Consider the following 19,682-nt stretch of genomic DNA (forward strand, 5'->3'; position numbering starts at 1 on the left):
ATAATCTGCATAGCTGCCACTTATTTTGTAAGAAATAGCATTGCTGTCTTTTTTTAGGTTTGGTATTAATCCTGGTGAGCAGCATGACTTTTCCTTTTCCCTTTTCTGTAATATAAACAATGCAATTTTATATATCCATGCTTACACTTTTTACAGTTAAAATGTACTTCATTAAAACCATGCATTTTGAAAAGTGTATTTTTCATTCTGTTAGCAGAATGTTAAATGTACATCTTTCAATGAATATCTCAACAAACTATGATAAAGGGTAAGATAAGTTACCTCCAGTTTTTGTTATATGACATGCTTTTTTCCTATTATATTTTTAAATAAAATGGCGAAGGAAAGAAATTCTTCTTTATGCTACCATTTAATATTGTTTCTGACTATTACTATATAAACTATTTAAAATATATTAGTATAAAAGTCAGGGTGCTTTGTTCCATTAGAAATCAATTTTAAATTTGATTTTAATGGCTTCAATTTTAAATAGAAATGTGGATTCTGACAAATTAGTTTTCATTAATAGGTTGATTTTTACCACTTAAGCAGTTCAGATTATTACTATGTTTTCCAACTTGAAAACATTTTTTTAAAATTTAAGTTTGTTTCAGAATCTTAAGAAATTTTACATAACCAACCTAATAGGAAAATATTTTTATTTAGTTTTTATATGCAGAATCATATTTTGTTTAATGATTTTTATTTAAAGATGCTACAAGCAATAGGTTAATATTTTTGAAATTAATTTTGTAATTTCATAATTATATATAGAACTGTTTATCTAAAATATTGGAATTTGCTTCAGTAATTTAGGGGATTTGTTAGGTATTGCTAGAATACTTTTACACATCCTGAGATTGTAAAGATCAGCCTTTGTTCAACAAACAAAGGAAGAAACAAACGTGAGATCATTGTTAGTAGTAGACCATATAGTTTATCATATTCCAGTCATTATGCTAAGCATTTTCAGTACATTATTTTATTATTTATTGTTATTTTAAAATATGACTGTGAGATGTTATTAATCTCCCCTTTAGAATCAGAAATTGAGGTGCAGAGAGATTAAGTAACTTGCCCAAGGTCACACAGCTAGCTAGTAAGCAATAAGTCTGATTCCAAACCCCATGTTTTTACCCATTGTATTGATAATGACAAAAATAAACCAAATAATTTTTGTTTTTGAATTCAATTAAGACAGTATATTTGGGGATTGGGAAGGGCTTATCTGGTTAGAGGTATGAAGAAATGCATCATAAAATAAGGGCTTTGAGGGAATGAACAGAATTTTGAAAGGTTATGGGAGAGTTGGAGAAAGAATTTTAGGTAAATAGGAATAGAGATGGAAAGAAATGATGGAAAATAACAGATGCACCTACCCCCCAACTTCTCCCCCAAATTGCCAGGATATTTAGTACCCAGTTACCTTTCTAAACCTAAATATCCTTTCTTTCAGGAAGCCTTCCTTAACATCTCCACTATGGGATATTAATATAAACCTTATTATAAAAATAACCCATTACTTTGTCATAATCATTTATTTTTCTGTCTTCTGTCAACTTACATTGTAAGTTTTTAGGAACAGGGACTATTTATATTTGAACATACAGAGCTTTGAACAGTAACTGTGTCCCAATAGTATATGCTTAATAAGTAATTGTTTAATGTATGAAAGAATTAATGTAGTAAATATGGGAAGATATTTAAAAGGTAATGGAGAGTAAGAACTTATAAGTGTGTGCGTGTGTCCTCAATTTGCTTTGTGAAAGGGTCTATAACACTAAGTAATGCCTAATAGAATTTTCTTGTAATGATGGAAATGTTCCATAGATACTTGTGCTATCCAATATGATAGTAACAAAATACATGTAGCTATTCAGCACATGACATGTGGCTAATGCAACTAGAGGACTGAACTTTCTATTTTGTTAATTTTGATTTAAATAGCCACCTATGGATAATAGTTACAAATTGGATATGACTCGTACTTACCCTGACAGCAGTGATTACATATGGCACTCATTCTTGTTTTCTAATACCATTCTCTGCTGAAAGGAAATAGAGATCTTTGGAGAAATGGCTGATCTCCAGATGTGGGGAAGAGAGAGTATAAGATGAGCTTGGAACATCTCATGTTACCAGAAAGCAAGGAAGTGTTACAAAAAATACAAAAAAAAAAAAAAAAGAAAAAAAGAGAGAGATGGGGCAGGGGCATGTCAAAAGCACCTAGAAGTTTGAGAAACAAATAACTAAGGACAGTAATGAACCATTGAAAAAAATAGGAAACCATGAGTTCATGCTGCTAATAGTTAAATTGATTGATAGATAAGGAGAAAGGGAGAACTTTTCCATATAGTAGAATGCTGATTCATAAATATGGAGTGAGCACTATAGAATTACTGCAGTGATTCATGGTAAAGACTGAGAAAGAAACATCAATGGGTGATCAAAACTAACATGGCCTATGAGAAAGATAGAGTTTCACTGTGCAGTATTTTGGCCAGGGATGCATGGCCTGAATTTAATTGTAAGGAAATAGCAGACATAGCCAAAATCAGCAACACATTATTAAGAAACAGTGGCCTATAATCTTAAAAAAAAAAAGGTCAGTGTCATGAAGATCAAAAAAGACTGAGGAAGATTGAAAGAGACTTTAAAAAGATACATGACAATTAAATGAATATTTGAACCAGACCAGAATTCTTTTAGGGGGGAGGGGAAATACTTAGGACAATTGAGAAAACTGTACTATTGGTGGTAGATTATATAAAAGTATTGTATCAATATTAAATCCTAAATGTGATAACTGTTTTGCCATTATGTAAGAAAATATCCTTATTTTAGGAAGTACACATTGAAACATTACGAGTAAAGTGGCTAAGGCATCATTTTATTTACTTATTTCTTTTTAAAGATTTATTATCTTAGACATAGAGAGAGAGTGCAGGGTTAGGGAGGGGCAGAGTAGGGGGAAGGAGAAAGTTTTAAGCAGACTCTGGACTGACTGCAGAGCCTAACACAGGGCTTGATCTCACAACCCTGAGATCACACCTGAGCTGAAACCAAGAGTCAGATACTTAACCTACTGTGCCACTTAGGTGCCCCTAACACATCCATTTTATGTAATAAATTAACTCCTATGCATGTAGAATGGTACTAGTTAAGTAGCATCCTTGGTAGAATTGAGAAAATAATGATTTAAATTATTTTCTATAACTTAACTCTCTAGCAGAGTACTGGCTGAGAAAAGCTTATATATATAAAGGGAATGGAGAGATGGAAGTTCTTGCTACAATGTAGCATATAGTAAATGGTTGATCATCATACTCATTGCAACAAGTACATGTATAAATTGCCAGGAAAAAAAAAATCATCATACAAGTAAAGACATTAGCAAGACTTCTGGTTTCAGTTCCAACACACAAAGAAACTGGAAGTCATCCCTTCTACTCTTACAACAAGAAAAAGGTGAACAAACTGAAAATCAGTGCGTTTTCATGGACCCTTCAAAGAATTGAGGTTACAGGACAAACTGCCACCCTGAAATGTGGAGAGTAAAGCAGTTTCCAAGAGCCACAGCCAAGATGTGCTTACCTGGAGCAGAAGCCACAGCCACCATAAACTAATTGTTAGAAACAGTTAACTGGTTATTTTGATGAATTACTTGAGACAAAGTATGGACTAGCTTGAGAGTGAAAAACTCCTGGGGACCATAGTCCTAAAAGTCCTTCCACACTTTCATGGACTTTATTTCTACACACCCCACTTCCAGGTTCTTACAGTGAAGATCCTCAGTGCCTGTGGCATGGAAGGGGAGGGGATAGCTTTTATGAGATGAGCCAAGAAATTGTAACACAACTTTTTCTTTCAGGAAAAATAATTTAGTAAAGTCTTAGTTTACCTGGGAGAAAAGCATTTTTCTCACTGCCACCTCCTATAGCCTTTCTGTCTCATCTAATGGGCAATGAGGGTGGAAAATAAGAAACATTTGTTCAAGTCTATGACTAAGATTTAGTCCTAAGATTATAGTAGATTATGCTACTGTAGTAAGCATGCTTCCTTTCCTTTCCTTTCCTTTCCTTTCCTTTCCTTTCCTTTCCTTTCCTTTCCTTTCCTTTCCTTTCCTTTCCTTTCATTTCATTTCATTTTTCTTTTCTTAAGTAGGCTCCGTGCCCACTGTGGGGCATGAACTCATGATCCTGAGATCAAGAGTTGCAGTCTCTACTGACTGAACCAACCAGGTGCCTCCTTTCCCCCTGCTTTACCACCACACCAAAATTCTGGTACTATGACAGTAGGTTGCAGCTGCACAGCATAGGCTGTCCCTGAGGAATAGTGCTTAAAGAAATTAAAAGTCAACAGGGGAGCTGAAAACAAAGGCACTAGAGGAATTTTGAGGCCTCTGGCACCTACAATTATAGCAGACATACACAGCCCACTCTTAGCCAGATTACCTAATACCTCACAATAAAATTCTCTTTACCTCAGGATGCCTGTCTAGCTCAGTCAGAGGAGCATGTGGCTCTTGATCTCTGGTTGGGTGTAGAGATTACTTAAAAAAAAAAAAAAAAAGTTTACCTCATATCCTGTTACCTGATACATCATATATAGCTTTTAATAAAAGATTACAAGTTTATGTCAAACTCTGAAGAGACCAGGAAACCATCAGAACCAGGTTCAAATATGACAAAGATGTTGAAATTCTCTTAAATAACTATACTTAATATGTTAAAGTCTTTAATAGATTAAATAGAAAACATGAAGAATAAATGGGTAATGTAAGCAAAGAGTTGTAAACTTTTAAGAATCTAAAGTAGATGCTGAAATCAGAAACACCGTATCCTAAATGAAGCATGCCTTTCATAGCCTCATCGGTAGACTAGACATGGCTGAGGAAATATTCAGCAAACTTGGGTAAGTCAAATCAAAACTTCACAAACTGAAATGCAAAGAGAAAAATGAATAAAAAACAGAGTAATACATCCAAGAATTTGAGTGTAATTTCAGAAGGTCTATCAGATGTATAATTAGAATACCAGGAAGAAGAAGAACAGAGCAGAAAGAATATTTGAAGTAATAATACATGAGAATTTTCTAAAGTTTTAATAACAGGCACTAAACCACGTATCTAGAAAACTTAAGCAGTAAGAATTCCCCACCCCAAAACAAACAAAAAAGTGAAATGCCTGGGCATAATGTATTCAAACTGCAAAAAACCAAGGATAGAAAATTTTAAAGAAAGGCAGAAAAAAAATATCTGGCCTATCAAAGAACAAGTGTAGGAATCACAGCTGACTTCTCATCAGAAACCATGTAAACACAAAGAGAATAGAATGAAATATTCAAAGTGTTGGAAGAAGAAAACTGTAGTGGGCATAATCATGTACCTCCCACAAATGATATGTTCATGCCCTAACTCCTGGTACCTATGAATCTGACTGTTCTGGATTGAATCGTGTCCATCTGAATTCATATATTCAAGTGCTAATTCCTAGAATTTCAGAATGTGAGCTTATTTGGAAATAGGGTGTTGCAGATGTAATTAGTTAAGATGAGGTAATTAGAATGAGCCCTAATTCAATGTGACTGATGTCCTTATAAAAAGGAAAATTCAGAAATAGATGCATTGTACATAGGGTGAGCATCATGTAAAGGTGAAGACTGGGATCAGAGTTCTTTTTGAATTAACCAGGGAATGCCAAAGATTGGCAGAAAAAAAAAAAAAAAAAACCAGCTAGGGTAGGGGCGTGGAACAGATTATTCCTTTTAGTCCCCAAAAGAAACCAATTTTACTGACACCTTGATCTGACTTCTGGCCTTTAGGAATATGAAACAGTAAGTCTGTTGTTTAAACCACTTGGTTGTAGCACTTTGTTATGGCAGACCCAGCAAACTAATATGGTGGCATTTATTTGGTAGATGTAATTAAGTTAAAGATCTTGAGATAAGATGATTTTGGATTTAGGATAGGCCTGTGAGCTCGGAGCCCGATGCAGGATGCAGGGCTCAATGCCATGACTTTGAGATCATAACCGAAGTCAAAATCAAGAGCTGGTTACTTAACCGACTGAGCCGCCCATGTGTCCTGGTATAGTCATTCTTAAACAGGGCACAAACAACGCTTTTTGCTCTCTGAAGTGGCCAAAAATGGGAAACAATCTTATTTTTTAAGCCAGCAAGTCTTGGCTCTGTATTTCTTCTAAATTCTGTCTGAAAAACCTAACCGCTCCATTTTGAGCTCATCCTATTCCATCCATAATTTATCATAAGCAATTAAATGAAACCAGTTGGTACTTTAAGAATGCTCTGCCTAAGAACTTCCTTAGCCAGTTCTGTGAGTTCACTATGTACCCCTTTTATCCTCCACATTTCTGCAGGCAACTGTTACACTACTTGTTCTACCAAAGCAATAAGCATGAAAGAAATAAAGGTGTAAGTATTGCAATGGTTATTTAGAATTCTTGTTTGCAGAGGTTATGATCCCTTTGCTGGACAAAATTAATAAAAAGCATAAATTAGTTTGCATTTTTCTTTATTTTGCCCTTTTCACAATACCTGTCTCTAATAAGAATGTCAAATAATTACAGCTAATATTTATTGATTATCATGTGCAAGGCATTGTTTTAACTTATAAATGCTTTATATTTATTTCTTATTTAATATATCCCATCTTATATGGGGAAACTGAAGTGCCACATGGAATGAAAAGATACACGTATTTAGCATTATTTAAATAAATGGAAGTATAACTTTGTAATCTTATTTTAAATGTTCATGCTGGGTCTTAACACTGCTTCTTCCATGACCTTCAGCGAAGTTCCTCCTTCCTGTGAAATCTCAGCCCATAGCAACAATTGTTAAAATCCATGTAGTTTCTAAAGCTTTTTAAATTTTTTTGGTTTTCTTTCTCTTCTAGCTGAATCACATATTTTCCTGTCTAATCTTACTCCTTACTACAAGACTCTAGTTTATCCTTGGAGAATCTGCTCCTTTTCATGCTTGATATAAGTTGCTTGATCTACCCAAAGTATAGAAATATCTTCAGATTCAGGAAAATGCATTGGCAGGCATTGATAAGATATAAATGTTTCCTAGAATAATATTCTAGTATAAGTCTTAAAATGTAAATGTGACCACAAGCTTTAAGTTCCTTCTTGATAAGAGTATCAATCACCCTGCAACCTCAGCCCTACCCTATTAGTGTCTATCCTTAGGTGAACAGGAGAAGCTGATAAACTCCCAGCAGGGGAGTTCTTTATCTCACTGGGACAAAAGGACAGAGGCTCTGGCATCCAAGGTTAGATTTCTGGATTCAGTTTTTTATAGAAACAGCTTGTAGGAAATTGGGCACAGATAGTATATAGAAAGCTAATAACAATAATTCTATTTTATTTTTTTTAAAGATTTCTTTATTTGAAAAAGAGAGAGAGTCTGCGAGTAGGGGAGGCGCTGAGAGAGAGAATCCCAAGCAGACTGCCCGCTGAGTGCAGAGGCTTGATCTCATGACCATGCGATCATGACCTGGGCCAGAATCAAGAGTCAGATGCTTAACCAACTGAACCACCCAGGCATCCCAATAATTCTAAGTTAATGTAGTGATTTTTTTATATTGTTAGATTTTAGCTAATAAAAATAAGTGAACAAGAATATACTGAGAAATTTATTCAGTTGGTTAGATTAAAGGTTGCTTTATATGAAACTGATAAAAGTGGAGATGGTTTACCTGGGAATAGGGAAAGGAGGTGGTTGAAAAGCCCAAAGTTTTATTTGGTTAAGCTCCCAACCACCCTTCTCCATATTGGAGGCTGGTAGTGGTGGTGATTATTTCTTCCCCATTAACACTTGTAGTTCCTGGGTACAAATTATAAATCACTGTACTATTAATACCAATATATTATATGGACAAAATTTTCAAATACAAGAAATTTTATTTTAGGGCCCCTACTTGTCTTTTATCATCCCTCTTCCCCTGCTCATAGTGTCTCCCATTCCCTTGATGTTTGGTGCTTACCCATAGTGTTCTTTAGGGTTTCCTAACTTTTTTTTCCCTCTTTCCCTCTTTGCAAATATAACTAACCTGTGTTGTCTCTAGGTGACCCTGATAATCTCTGGTAAACTATCAATGTTACTGTCACTCTAAAGAATGCTATTTGCATTTTGAGAAGTCCTACAGAAGTAGTGAATTGAATATAAAATAGTCACATATGGACTATGATATGCTGGTTGGGAAATTATTATGAGCAGGAGAATTTTTTCATTTTTCATAAATTTTAGCATGTAAAATAAGAGCCATTTCATATATACTTATAATAGCTGTATTAGGCCTAACATGTTTACAAATTGAGGTAGGATTTATAATTAAGAATAAATATAACCCTTATGAATAAGGAAGAACTATTCCTATATTTTGTCTGTGTATCTATCTCTATCCCTTAACATATTTTGCTCATTCTCCCCACTCTCATCCACTCCCATCATCAGTTTATGAGTCATTTTTGTTTTTTGCTTTTCATTTGTTTTTTAAATTCTCCATACAAGTGAAATCATATGGTATGTGTCTCTCACTGACTTATTTCACTTAGCATGATACTCTCTACGTCCATCCATGTTGTTGCAGATGGCAAGATTTCATTATATTTTTCTGACTGAGTGATGTTCAATATGCATATACATACCTTTATCTTTATCCATTCACCCTATCAATAGACACTTAGGTAGTTTCCACGCTTTGGGTATTATAAATAATGCTGCAATAAATATAGGGGTGCGTATATATTTTTGAGTTAGTATTTTTGTTTTCTTCAGGTAAATACTAGGAAAGTAGAATTACTGGGTTGTATGGTATTTCTATTTTTAATTTTTTTGAGAAACCTCCATACTGTTTTTCATAGTAGCTGTAGCAATTTACATTCTCGCCAACAGTGCATAAGGGTTCCCTTTTCTCCACATCCTGTAACACTTGTTACATATTATCTTTTTTATACTAGCCATTCTAATTGATACGAGGTAATAACTCATTTGGGTTTTGATTTGCATTTCCCTAATGATTATTGATGGTGAATATCTTTTCATGTGTCTGTTGGCCATCTGAGTGTCTTCTTTGGAAAAATGCCTATTCAGGTCCCTATATTCATTTTTAAAAAGTTTTTAATTTCAGTGTAGTAAACATACAGTGTTCTATTAGTTTCAGGTGTACCATACAGTGATTCAGCAGCCCCATATATTACTCAGTGCTCATCGTAAGTGTATTCTTAACCCCTTTACCTATTTCACCCACCCCCCACCCACCTCGCCTCTGGTAACCATCTGTTTGTTCTCTATAGTTAAGAGTCTGTTTTATGGTCTGTCTCTTTTCTTTTTTCTTTTGTTTTGTTTCTTAAATTCCACATGAGCAAAATCATATGGTATTTCTCTTTCTCTGGCTTGGTTTGCTTAGCATTTATTCTCTAGATCCATCTTTGTTGTTACTGAGTTCATTTTTATACATACATATATATATATATACATATATACATTTATATATGTGTGTGTGTGTGTGTGTGTGTATATATATATATATATATATATATATATATATGTTGTATGGGTTTTTAATGTATTTTGGATATTAACCCCTTAGAACTAATCCTATTATGAACTCTGTTCTTCTGTGTTCTTTTACATATCTCTCAAGGCAAATTTATGCAGTAGTGTTTCTTGGTATTTGATAGTAGATTCTCATCTTTGTTATTTTTATATATTATTAAATCATAAGGTGGATGGCTTAATAAAATAATTATGCTAAAAATAATTATGTTATATAGGTTAAGGTATATATAATAAAAATTCAATTTTCAAGTTTTCTTTTACTTTTTAAAATGTGGAATGATTAGGTTTGTAAATTTTATGTGTATGCAGGCTATTTTTGTGAGCAAATTTAAGAACTTTAAAGGAAAATAAGGACAAGGTATTCTAGGAATTTAAATTCCCGTTGGAGCAATAAGACACATATGCCTAAATTAAATTGCAACACGAGACAAATTTAGGCAAATTGAGATATAATATTCTCTTCTATATTAAGGGCAGGAAGAAGAAAAATCTGAATTCAGGTAACAAATAATGACTTTGAAACAGAAAATAAGTTAATTTCATGGTACAGAAGGTGTCTGATTAAATTAAGAGGAGATGTCTCAAGGGCTTGAATGTATTCTTATTCTGCTGGAAGGCCAACTCTTCCTTTTCTGTGCCACACTGACTTGAGCTCCACTTCTTGGAGCATCTGCTCTAGACAGTGGAAGCATTTTGGTTGAGGATTATCTCACCCTGCTGTAACAGTTCTGTACTCCAGGGACTTTTATGGGTTGACTCAGAGATATATAGAATATATGACATTATTTCTTTGAGAAATTATGCTTTATGTAATTGTAGATACATCTGGAACTTATCAAATTCTAAAAAGTTTAAAAATTATTTCCTGTGTGGAAGTAACACGTTTTAGTAGTAGAACCATACCTAGGTATGGGTTCTGGAAGACATATTGTTTGGATTGAAATCTTAGTTCAACTTCGTAATAATAGTACGTAGTATTGCCTAAATCAGTCACTGCCTTGTCTTCTTTACCCATAAACATAGGGCTACTTTCATGTGGCTATATTCAGCTGGGGGATCAGTTGAGCTGGAAGAAGCTAGCCTCACCTACTCACCTGGCAGGTAGTGCTGGCTTTGCCTGAGGAGATTCAGTCCTCTGCACTAGCTAGATGGCTTCCTTATGTGGCACTTCAGGACAGTGTTCCAAGATGACAAAGAGGAAGCCAGAAGTCTCTTGAGGCCTAGGTCCTAGGTCTCAGTAACATCATCATCACTGCATTCTGTGGTGAAGCAAAGAAAGACACATGGCTAGCCCAGATTCAAGGAGATGGAGAAATAGACTTCACTTTGAAGACAGAATTGCAGCAAAGGGGCATATATACATATAGGAAATAGGGGGAATTTGTGACCATTAAGCAATCTTCCACTTGAGGTCTACCTTTGGGCAGTGAGTAACCTCAAATTAAGACATCAACTGAATCAAGCAGTGAAGGAAGGGGAAAAAAATTAGGGTTACCTTTTATATTTGTGTTGATATTACATAAGATAACACATTTGAAAGGTACTTAGCTCAATGCCTGCCATGTAACTCCTCATCACATGTGGATGATGATATTCAATGATCATGACAACATTGGGGAATCAGTGATGATTGTGGTGTGGGGAAGTAAAATGAGTAAGGTGTTATTTTTGAAAGATTGACTTGGTGCCTTTAGACAAGACAATCTACTCTGGGAAAGGTTTGGAGAAACAGATTAAGAGGCTGTTACCGAAGTCCAGATTTAAGGTTATAAAAGTGGAATGTAACATATAAAAAAAAAACATTTCAGAGGAGAAATGGCTGTTCTTAACTGACTTGATATGATAAAGAAAAATTTCAAAGAGGAGTGGAAGAAGAGGCACAACGAATTATGGTATTGCTGAGTCCTTTTTGTAAAATGCCAAGTTATGTAATAACACCTGTAAAATGGCAAATCACATAATAACACTTATATCAGGGCTTAAGTAGCAGTAGAACATGAGTCAAATCTGTCTTTCAACTTAGTGTCATCTGATTCATAATTCCATAAACTCCATTGTGAAGTGGGTGAATGAAACCTATCTTTCAGAACACAAATAAGCTAACCTGAAATCATTTGCTTTAAACTTGTGTGGTCCTTGATTATCTTTTTTCTTTATTGCTCCTTCTTCTTTATGTGGTGTATGTATTCTTTTAAGCCACCAAAGAAAAGCAAATACTCCTCATTTCTCTCCTGCCTACTGCAATTGATTGGTAGTGACTATTGGCTATCTAAAGTGCCATTTAAGAGTTTGATGCCTGGGCTTGGGGAAGGGAATGCTATACTAATTTTTAATGTTTGCCACAAATGAGAGAAAGAATAGTAGCAGACATGCTATAGTATTTGCCATTTCTGTACTAAGTTGTTATTATATCAACATTAACATGTTCCAATGACTGACAGACTTTCTATATCACTTAGAAAGTAATATATATTTTAAAAGAAGGTAATATATAAATTAATGCATTGTTTTTTTGTTTATAGATAACTTTGCATATAGAATTCAGGAATTGCTTAGCAAATGGGAATAATGTGTCTTAATAATATTAAGGAAACTGAGCCAGTGCTAGTTTGCACACTGCTTAATAAAATTTATCTAGAAACATCTGTTTAAATGTTAAATCTTATAGTAGCTTTGTTCACTTTCATAAAATTTTTGGCAAAAGAATCCAAAACTTAATTTGCACAATTTTTTTAACCACTTAAAACATTTCTAAAGAATGCAACATTTTGTTGATTATTTCATTAAAGGTGTGGATTTTTTTGGCCCGCAATACACATTGTTATTATTCCTAGGCTGCATTATTACTCTCTTCTTGCCTTTCCTCTAGAAGGACTATATAAATGAATAATATGGAGGTGTAACCAGTCCTCCTGCAGATCTCTTTGAAATTAAAAATACACTGTCCTTTTCATGTTTTAGTATATGTGCTGCCGAAGTGAGCACCACAGTCCTTTTCATGACCACAACTGAGTCCTTAAAAGGTTAAAATATTTAAATTATCTAATAAATAACAGATACCTAGAGTTTCAATAATGTAAGTTAGAACTCTGAATATCTTCAGAAGAAAAAGATACACAAGTCTTCTAAAGTTTTCTCCTGGTTTTAAGAAAGACTATTTTAATTTGACTTTTAGGCATTCTGCTATGATTCTACTGCTAATGCTACTGTGCTCTACCAGTTATATCAATACTGCTGCTGATATACTTTAGTCATTTTTCAGCTTTTTAAGCCAAGATGGTTCTTTCTGAGTTCTGTATATATCTTCTAGCTTCTTGCTTATGCAATGTCAAGTTTACCTTTCTTCCTTAAAAATAGAATTCTAATAAATTATACACAGAGTGTCAGCATGTCCTGCTTAAAATACACATCTTTATAAAAATAACCATAGAGAAAAACAGGGTAACCTTATGTCCTTAAATTTGAACAATAATATAAAATTGATAAAAGTTCTTAAAAATATGTAGCATATCAAAGGTGAATAAAGAAACAGAAAGCCTGAATAATTTCTAATCATTAAAGAAGTTGAATCCATAAAATTAAAATTCTTCTCACAAGAAAATTTGAGATTAAGATGAGTTTACTAAACATCAGATGCTACTGAATAATCAGGAAAATATAGTTCCAAACTTATGCAAACTCAGAAAAGAAATTGAGTCTAGTATACTCTTTATATACAATGACAGTAAGAAAAGGAAAATTTTAGGCTGATCTCTGTTCTGAACAGAGATGCAGAAATTCCAAATAAAATCCTAACAATTCAGCAATATATTAATGACATCTTGACAAAGTTGGCTTTATGCCAGGAATGCATGTTTGGTTTAACATTAGGAAATAAATTAGTTTATTGCTTAGGTAAAAGTAGACTTAGGTAAAACAATATGAAGAATTACTAAAAGAATTGTCAACCAGTTAAAAATGTGCAAAAGAGTTGAACATGCCACTTCATAAAAGAAACTTAAGAAATATAAAAAAAGCAGCCACTTTGCTGATAATTTGAAAAAAATGAAGATTAACACAGTGAGATACTACTTTATACCGACTAGATTGGGAACGTTTTTAAATTAAAATAATTGGTACAAGCACTTGATAAAAAAGAATTTGTTTTTTTCTAATTATGTTGAAGATAAACATATAATTTAAGATTACACTTCTAGAAAGATATTCTAGAACAGTGTATGATTTTGTGCATCAGCAGAACACATATGGTAGGGTTCGGGGTAGCATTATTTGTAATAGGTACAAACTGTAAACAATCCAGTGGTCCATCAATAATAGACTTGATGAATAATTTTGATATATTCATATAATGAAAAATGCAACAACATGGATGAACTCCATTTATATTAAGTTAAAAACAGGTAAAAATTAAATCAGTACTGTTTTTGGTTGCAAAAAAGTAAAAGTATAAAGAAAAAGAAGTGAGTGGATTATAAATTAAGATAGTGGCTACCGCTGATGGAAAAAAAGTTTACAATTAAGAGCTACCTTTAGAGTGTAGGCAGTGTTCTATTGCTCGATCTATTTAAGAATTATTTATGATTATTTTATAATTATTTCATTTACACTTAAGTTTTAAATAACTTTCTTTTTGTATTATATGTAATCATTTTAAAAGCTTAACACTTGCTAGAGACTTCCAAAAAAGTAACTGTTTAAATAATTAATACATATGATTCAAGATAAAAAGTTTGAAAAGGTAAAGATTAAATCTCTCTCCCTCCCTATTCTGCTTATACCTACCTACCTCTCAACAAGGTTAACCAGTGTTACTAGCTTCTACTGTATCTTTCCATCTATTTGTATACACATGTGGGTGAATATATCTATGTGTATAATTTGCCCCCACATTTTAACAGAGGTAGGACTATATTATATTAACTGTTCTATACCTTCCTTTTTTCCCTTAGTAAACAGGACATCTTAGAGACCTTTACACATAAGTTTGTTTGGAATTTCCTTACTCTTTTTTTATGGTATTCCAGTGTATGGGTATACTGTAATATATTTAGCCAGTCTGCTGTTGACAAACATTTGGGTTACTTACCGTGTTTGCTTTTGCAAACAATGATGCAATTCATTATTTTCAATTTCATTATTTCATACCTATCAGTTTGCATTAAAAATAATTTATGAGGTGAAATCTACATTGCATTCAAGTAACGATTTTGAAGTGAATAATTCAGTGGCATTTAGTACAAATACAATGTACTATCACCACCTCTATCTAGTTCCAAAAAATTTTCATTACTCCAGGCTGAAATCTCGTATTCATTAACCAATTTCTCCCTATTACCCTATATCCTTAGTCCCTGGCAACCACCAATCTCTCTTTATGGATTTATCTATTCTGAATATTTCCTATAAATGTAATCATACAACACATGATCTTTTGTATCTTTCTTCTTGTAATATAATGTTTATGAGTCTCATCCAGATTGCAGAATTGGTACTTCATTCTTTTATGGCTGATAAAACTTCATTGTATGTATATACCACAGTTTGTTAATTATTTCATCTATTGATGGACATTGGGTTGTTTCATGTTTTGGCTGTTGCGGATAGAGCTGTTATGAACATGTCTGAACATGCACTTTTGTTTGAATATGTGTTTTCAGTTTTGGAGAGATACACCTAATACTGGAATTGCAGGGATGTATGGTAACTGTGTTTAACTTTTTGAAGAACCACCAACCTGTTTTCTGCAACAGCTGAACATTCCCACCAACAGTGTATGAGGTTCCTAAATCTTCTATACTTGTTATTTCTCAACAATACTTGTTCTTTTCTTTTTTCTTTTCTTTTCCTTCCTTTTCATTCTTCAGGTCCTAGTGAGTGTGATGTAGTACCTCATCATGGTTTCAATTTGCAAATTTGCATTTCCCTAATGATTAATGATGCTGAGCATATTTTCATGTGCTTGTTGGCCAATTATATATCTTCTTTGGTGAAAACTCTGTTCTTCACCCATGTTTTAATTGTGTTGTTTTTTTGTTGTTGAGGTTTAAGAGTCCTTTATCTAATCTGGATACTAGACCCTTATCAGAAATATGATTTGTTATATTCTCCTTTATTTTCTCCCATTTGTAGGTTCTCTTTTTATTTTCTTGATATTGTCTTTGATCCACACTTTTTAATTTTAATGAAGTCCAATTTATCTATTATTTATTTTGTTTTTCATGCTTTTCTTTTTTTATATCTAAGACTCCATTGCCTAACCCAAAGTAATGAAGATTTACCCCTGTGTGTTCTTCTAAGATATTTAATGATTTTAAGTTCTGATATTTAGGTCATTGACCCATTTTGAATTAAATTTTGTATATGGTGTTAGATAAGAGTCCAGCTTAATTTTTTTGCTTCCCAATTGTGGATCTCCAATTGTTCCAGCATTGTAGGAGTTTTTGGTTTGCTTGTTTGTTTTTAAAGATTTTATTTATTTGAGAGAGAGGGTGCATGCACATGAGAGTGGGGAGAAGGGCTGAGGGAGAGGGAGAAACAGATTTCCTGCTGAACAGGAAGTTGGACTCTGGGCTCCATTCCAGGACCCTGGTATCTTGACCCGACCAAAAGGCAGACGCTTAACCAACTGAGCCACTCAGGTGCCTCAGCATCGTTAATGAGACTGTTTTTTCTGCATTGGATGGTCCTAACATCTCTGTTGAAGTCAATTTGTCGTCAGAGTATAGATTTAGTTATAGACTCTCAGTTCTGTTCTGTTGGTCAATATGTCTATCTGTATAACAGTACCATAACGTTTTGATTAATGTAAAATTATACTAAGTTTTGTAATTAAGAAATGTGATTCCTGCAACTTCATTCTTCTTGTTTTTTTCAAGAATGCTTTGGCTATTCAGGACCCCTTGCATTTCCATATGAATTTGAAGATTGGCTTTTCAGTTCTACCAAAAGACAATTGGAATTTTTTCCTGTTAACTAATTAATTAATTTTTACTGTGGTATAGTTGGAATACAGTATTAATTAGTTTCAGGTGTACAACATAGTGCTTTGACATTTATATACATTACAAAATGATCAGTTACTGTCACCATACAAAGACATTACAGTATTATTGACTACATACTGTACTTCATGTCCTCATGACTTATTTATTTTTTGACTAAAAGTTTCTACCTCTAAATACTCTTCAATTATTTTATTCATTCTCTAGTCTCTCTCCCCTCTGGCAACTACCAGTTTGTTCTCTGTATTTATGAGTCTGTTTCTGTTTAACATTCATTTGTTTTTTTAGATTCCACATGTAAGTGAAATCATATGGTATTTGTTTTCCTCTGTCTGACCTAATTTCATTTAGCATAATACCCTTTAGGTCTGCCCATGTTATTGCAAATGGCAAGATTTTGTTCTTTTTTTATGACTGAGTAATATTCATGTGTGTGTGTGTATACAACATCTTTATCCACTTATCTATTGATGTATGCTTCGGTTACTTCCATATCTTGGCTATTGTAAATAATGATATAATGAACCTAGTGGGTGCTTATCTTCCCAAATTAGTATTTTCTTTGGGTAAATACCCAGAAGTGGAATTGCTGGATTGTATAGTATTTCTATTTTTTAATATTTTAGGAACCTGTGTACTATCTTTCATAGTTTCTGTACCAATTTACATTCCCACCATCAGTGCATGCGGGTTCCCTTTTCTCCACATCCTGGCCAACACTTGTTACATATTGGCCTTTTTATAGTAGCCATTCTAATTGGTGTGAAGTGATATATCTCATTTTGATTTTGATTTGCATTTCTCTGATTATTAGGATTATGCATTTCTCTGATGATATGTCTTCTTTGGAAAAATGTCTATTTGGGTCCTCTGCCCATTTTTTAAACAGATTATTTGGGAATTTTTTTTTTTTTTTGGGAGTTGAGTTGTTTGAGTTCTTTATATATTTTGGATATTAACACCTTATCAGATATATCATTTGCAGATATTTTCTCCCATTTGGTAGACTGCCTTTTCATTTTGTTGATCATTTTTTCTTTGCTGTGCCAAAGCTTTTTAGTGTGACGTACGCCCACTTGTTTATTTGTGTTTTCGTTGCCCTTGCCTGAAGAGACAGATCTAAAAATAACATTGCTAATACCAATGTCTTATTATTTATTGTCTGTGTTTTCTTATAAGTGTCTTATGGTTTCAGACTTTACATGTAAGTCTTTAACCTATCTTGAGCTACTTTTGTATGTGGTGTAAGAAAGTTTTCATTCTTATTCATGTACCCATTCAGTTGTTCCAATACCACTTACTGAAGAGACTTTTTTCTATATTGTATGTTGTTGCTTTGTCATAGATTAATTGATCATACAATTGTGGTTTGAGCCCTCTATTCTATTCCATTGATCTATATGTCTGTTTTTTGTGCCAGTACTATACTGTTTTGATTCTACAGATTTTTAGTATCATTTAATATCTGCATGCATGATACCGCCAAGCTTTGTTCTTTCTCATGATTGCTTTGGCTTTTGGGGGTTTTGTCTTTCTGCACAAATTTTAGGATTATTTGTTCCAGTTCTATTGGTATTTTGACAGGGATTGCACTGAATTTTTAGATTACTGTTAATAATATGTACACTTTAAAATAGTAATTTTTTCCTATGAATCTGGTGTATCTTTAGATTTATTTCTATCATCTTCACTTTCTTTCATTGTTGTTTTATAGTTTTCAGAATACAGGTCTTTCACCTCTTTAGTTAAATTTATTCTTAGGTAGTTTATTCTTCTTGATGGAATTGTAAATGGGATTATATTCTTAATTTCTCTTTCTGATAGTTCTCATAGTTTAGAAACACAACAGTACAGAGAAATCTGTAACTAATTTTGTATCCTGCAACTTTTCTGAGAATTCATTTATTCTAATAGTTCTTGATGGACTCTTTAGAGTTTTATATATAAAGTGTTAATGTAATCAGCATGATGGCAGAATAATAGTAGTTTTACTTCTTTATTGCCAGTTTGAATGTCTTTTATTTCTTGTTTTTGTGTGACTGCTGTGGCTAGGACTTCCAAAACTGTGTTGGATAAAAATAGCAAGAGTGGGCATCCCTGTCTTTTCCTGATCTTCGAGGAAACGCTTTCAGCTTTTCGTGGTTGAATATGATTTTAGCTGTGGGTTTGTCATATTTGGTCTTTATTATGTTGAGGTATATTGCTTCTATACCTACTTTGTTGAGTATTTTTATCCTAAATGGATGTTGAATTTTGTCAGGGGTTTTTCTTCATCTATTTAGGTGGTCATATGATCTTTAATATTGTGATTGTGGCAAATCACATTGATTTGTGGATATTGAACCACCCTTTCATCCCTGGAATTAATCCCACTTGGACATGATTTATAATCCTTTTAATGTATTGTTGAATTTGGTTTGCTAATATTTTTGTTGAGACTTTTTGTAACTGTGTTTATCAGGGATATTGTCCTGCAATTTTTTGGTAGTGTTTTTGTCTGGTTTTGGTATCAGGGTAATGCTGGCCTCACAGAATGAATTTGGAAGCATTCTTTCCTCTTCAGTTTTTTGGAGTACTTTGAGAAGGATAGATACTGTTTGGTACAATTCATCTATGAAGCTTTCTGGTCCAGAGATTTTGTTTGTTGGAAGTTTCTTGATTACTGATTCAATTTCATTAGTAATAATTGATATGTTCAGATTTTCTATTTCTTTCTGATTAGTCTGGGAAGATTGTATGTTTCTAGGGGTTTTTCCATTCCTTCTACGCTGTCCAGTTTGTTGGCACAATTTGTTGGCATAATTGTTTATAATAGTCTCTTACAATCTTTTGTCTACTGTTAGTTGTAACTTCTCTCTCATTTCTGATTTTGAGTCCTCTCTCTTCTTGATGAGTCTAGCTAAAGTTTATCAATTTTATCTTTTCAAAGAAACATATCCTGATTTCACAGATCTTTTGTATTGTGTGGGTTTTTTTGTTTGTTTTTAGTCTTTATTTCATTTATTGCTGCTCCCAATCTTTATTTCTTTCTATGAACTTTGGTCTTTGGTTTTCTTTTTCTGATCCCTTTGGGTATCAGGTTAGATTATTTCT

The 19,682-nt window shown here is 33.3% G+C and overlaps 1 protein-coding gene and 1 long non-coding RNA gene across 12 annotated transcripts in view; one reads left to right on the forward strand and one right to left on the reverse strand.

Annotated features, from left to right (window-relative positions):
• Positions 1-19,682, forward strand: part of KANSL1L (KAT8 regulatory NSL complex subunit 1 like) — a 130,808-nt gene that overhangs the window by 72,858 nt on the left and 38,268 nt on the right. The gene's annotated exons all lie outside the window — the stretch shown is intronic.
• The window catches only part of LOC140625335 (uncharacterized), a 70,285-nt gene that overhangs the window by 41,695 nt on the left and 8,908 nt on the right, over positions 1-19,682 (reverse strand). The window contains exon 3 of the long non-coding RNA XR_012024690.1: positions 10,683-10,847. This is a non-coding gene — a long non-coding RNA (uncharacterized lncRNA). The remainder of the gene's footprint in view (positions 1-10,682; positions 10,848-19,682) is intronic.

This window comes from Canis lupus, chromosome 36, assembly GCF_048164855.1.
Source record: "Canis lupus baileyi chromosome 36, mCanLup2.hap1, whole genome shotgun sequence".
Lineage (NCBI taxonomy): Eukaryota > Metazoa > Chordata > Mammalia > Carnivora > Canidae > Canis > Canis lupus.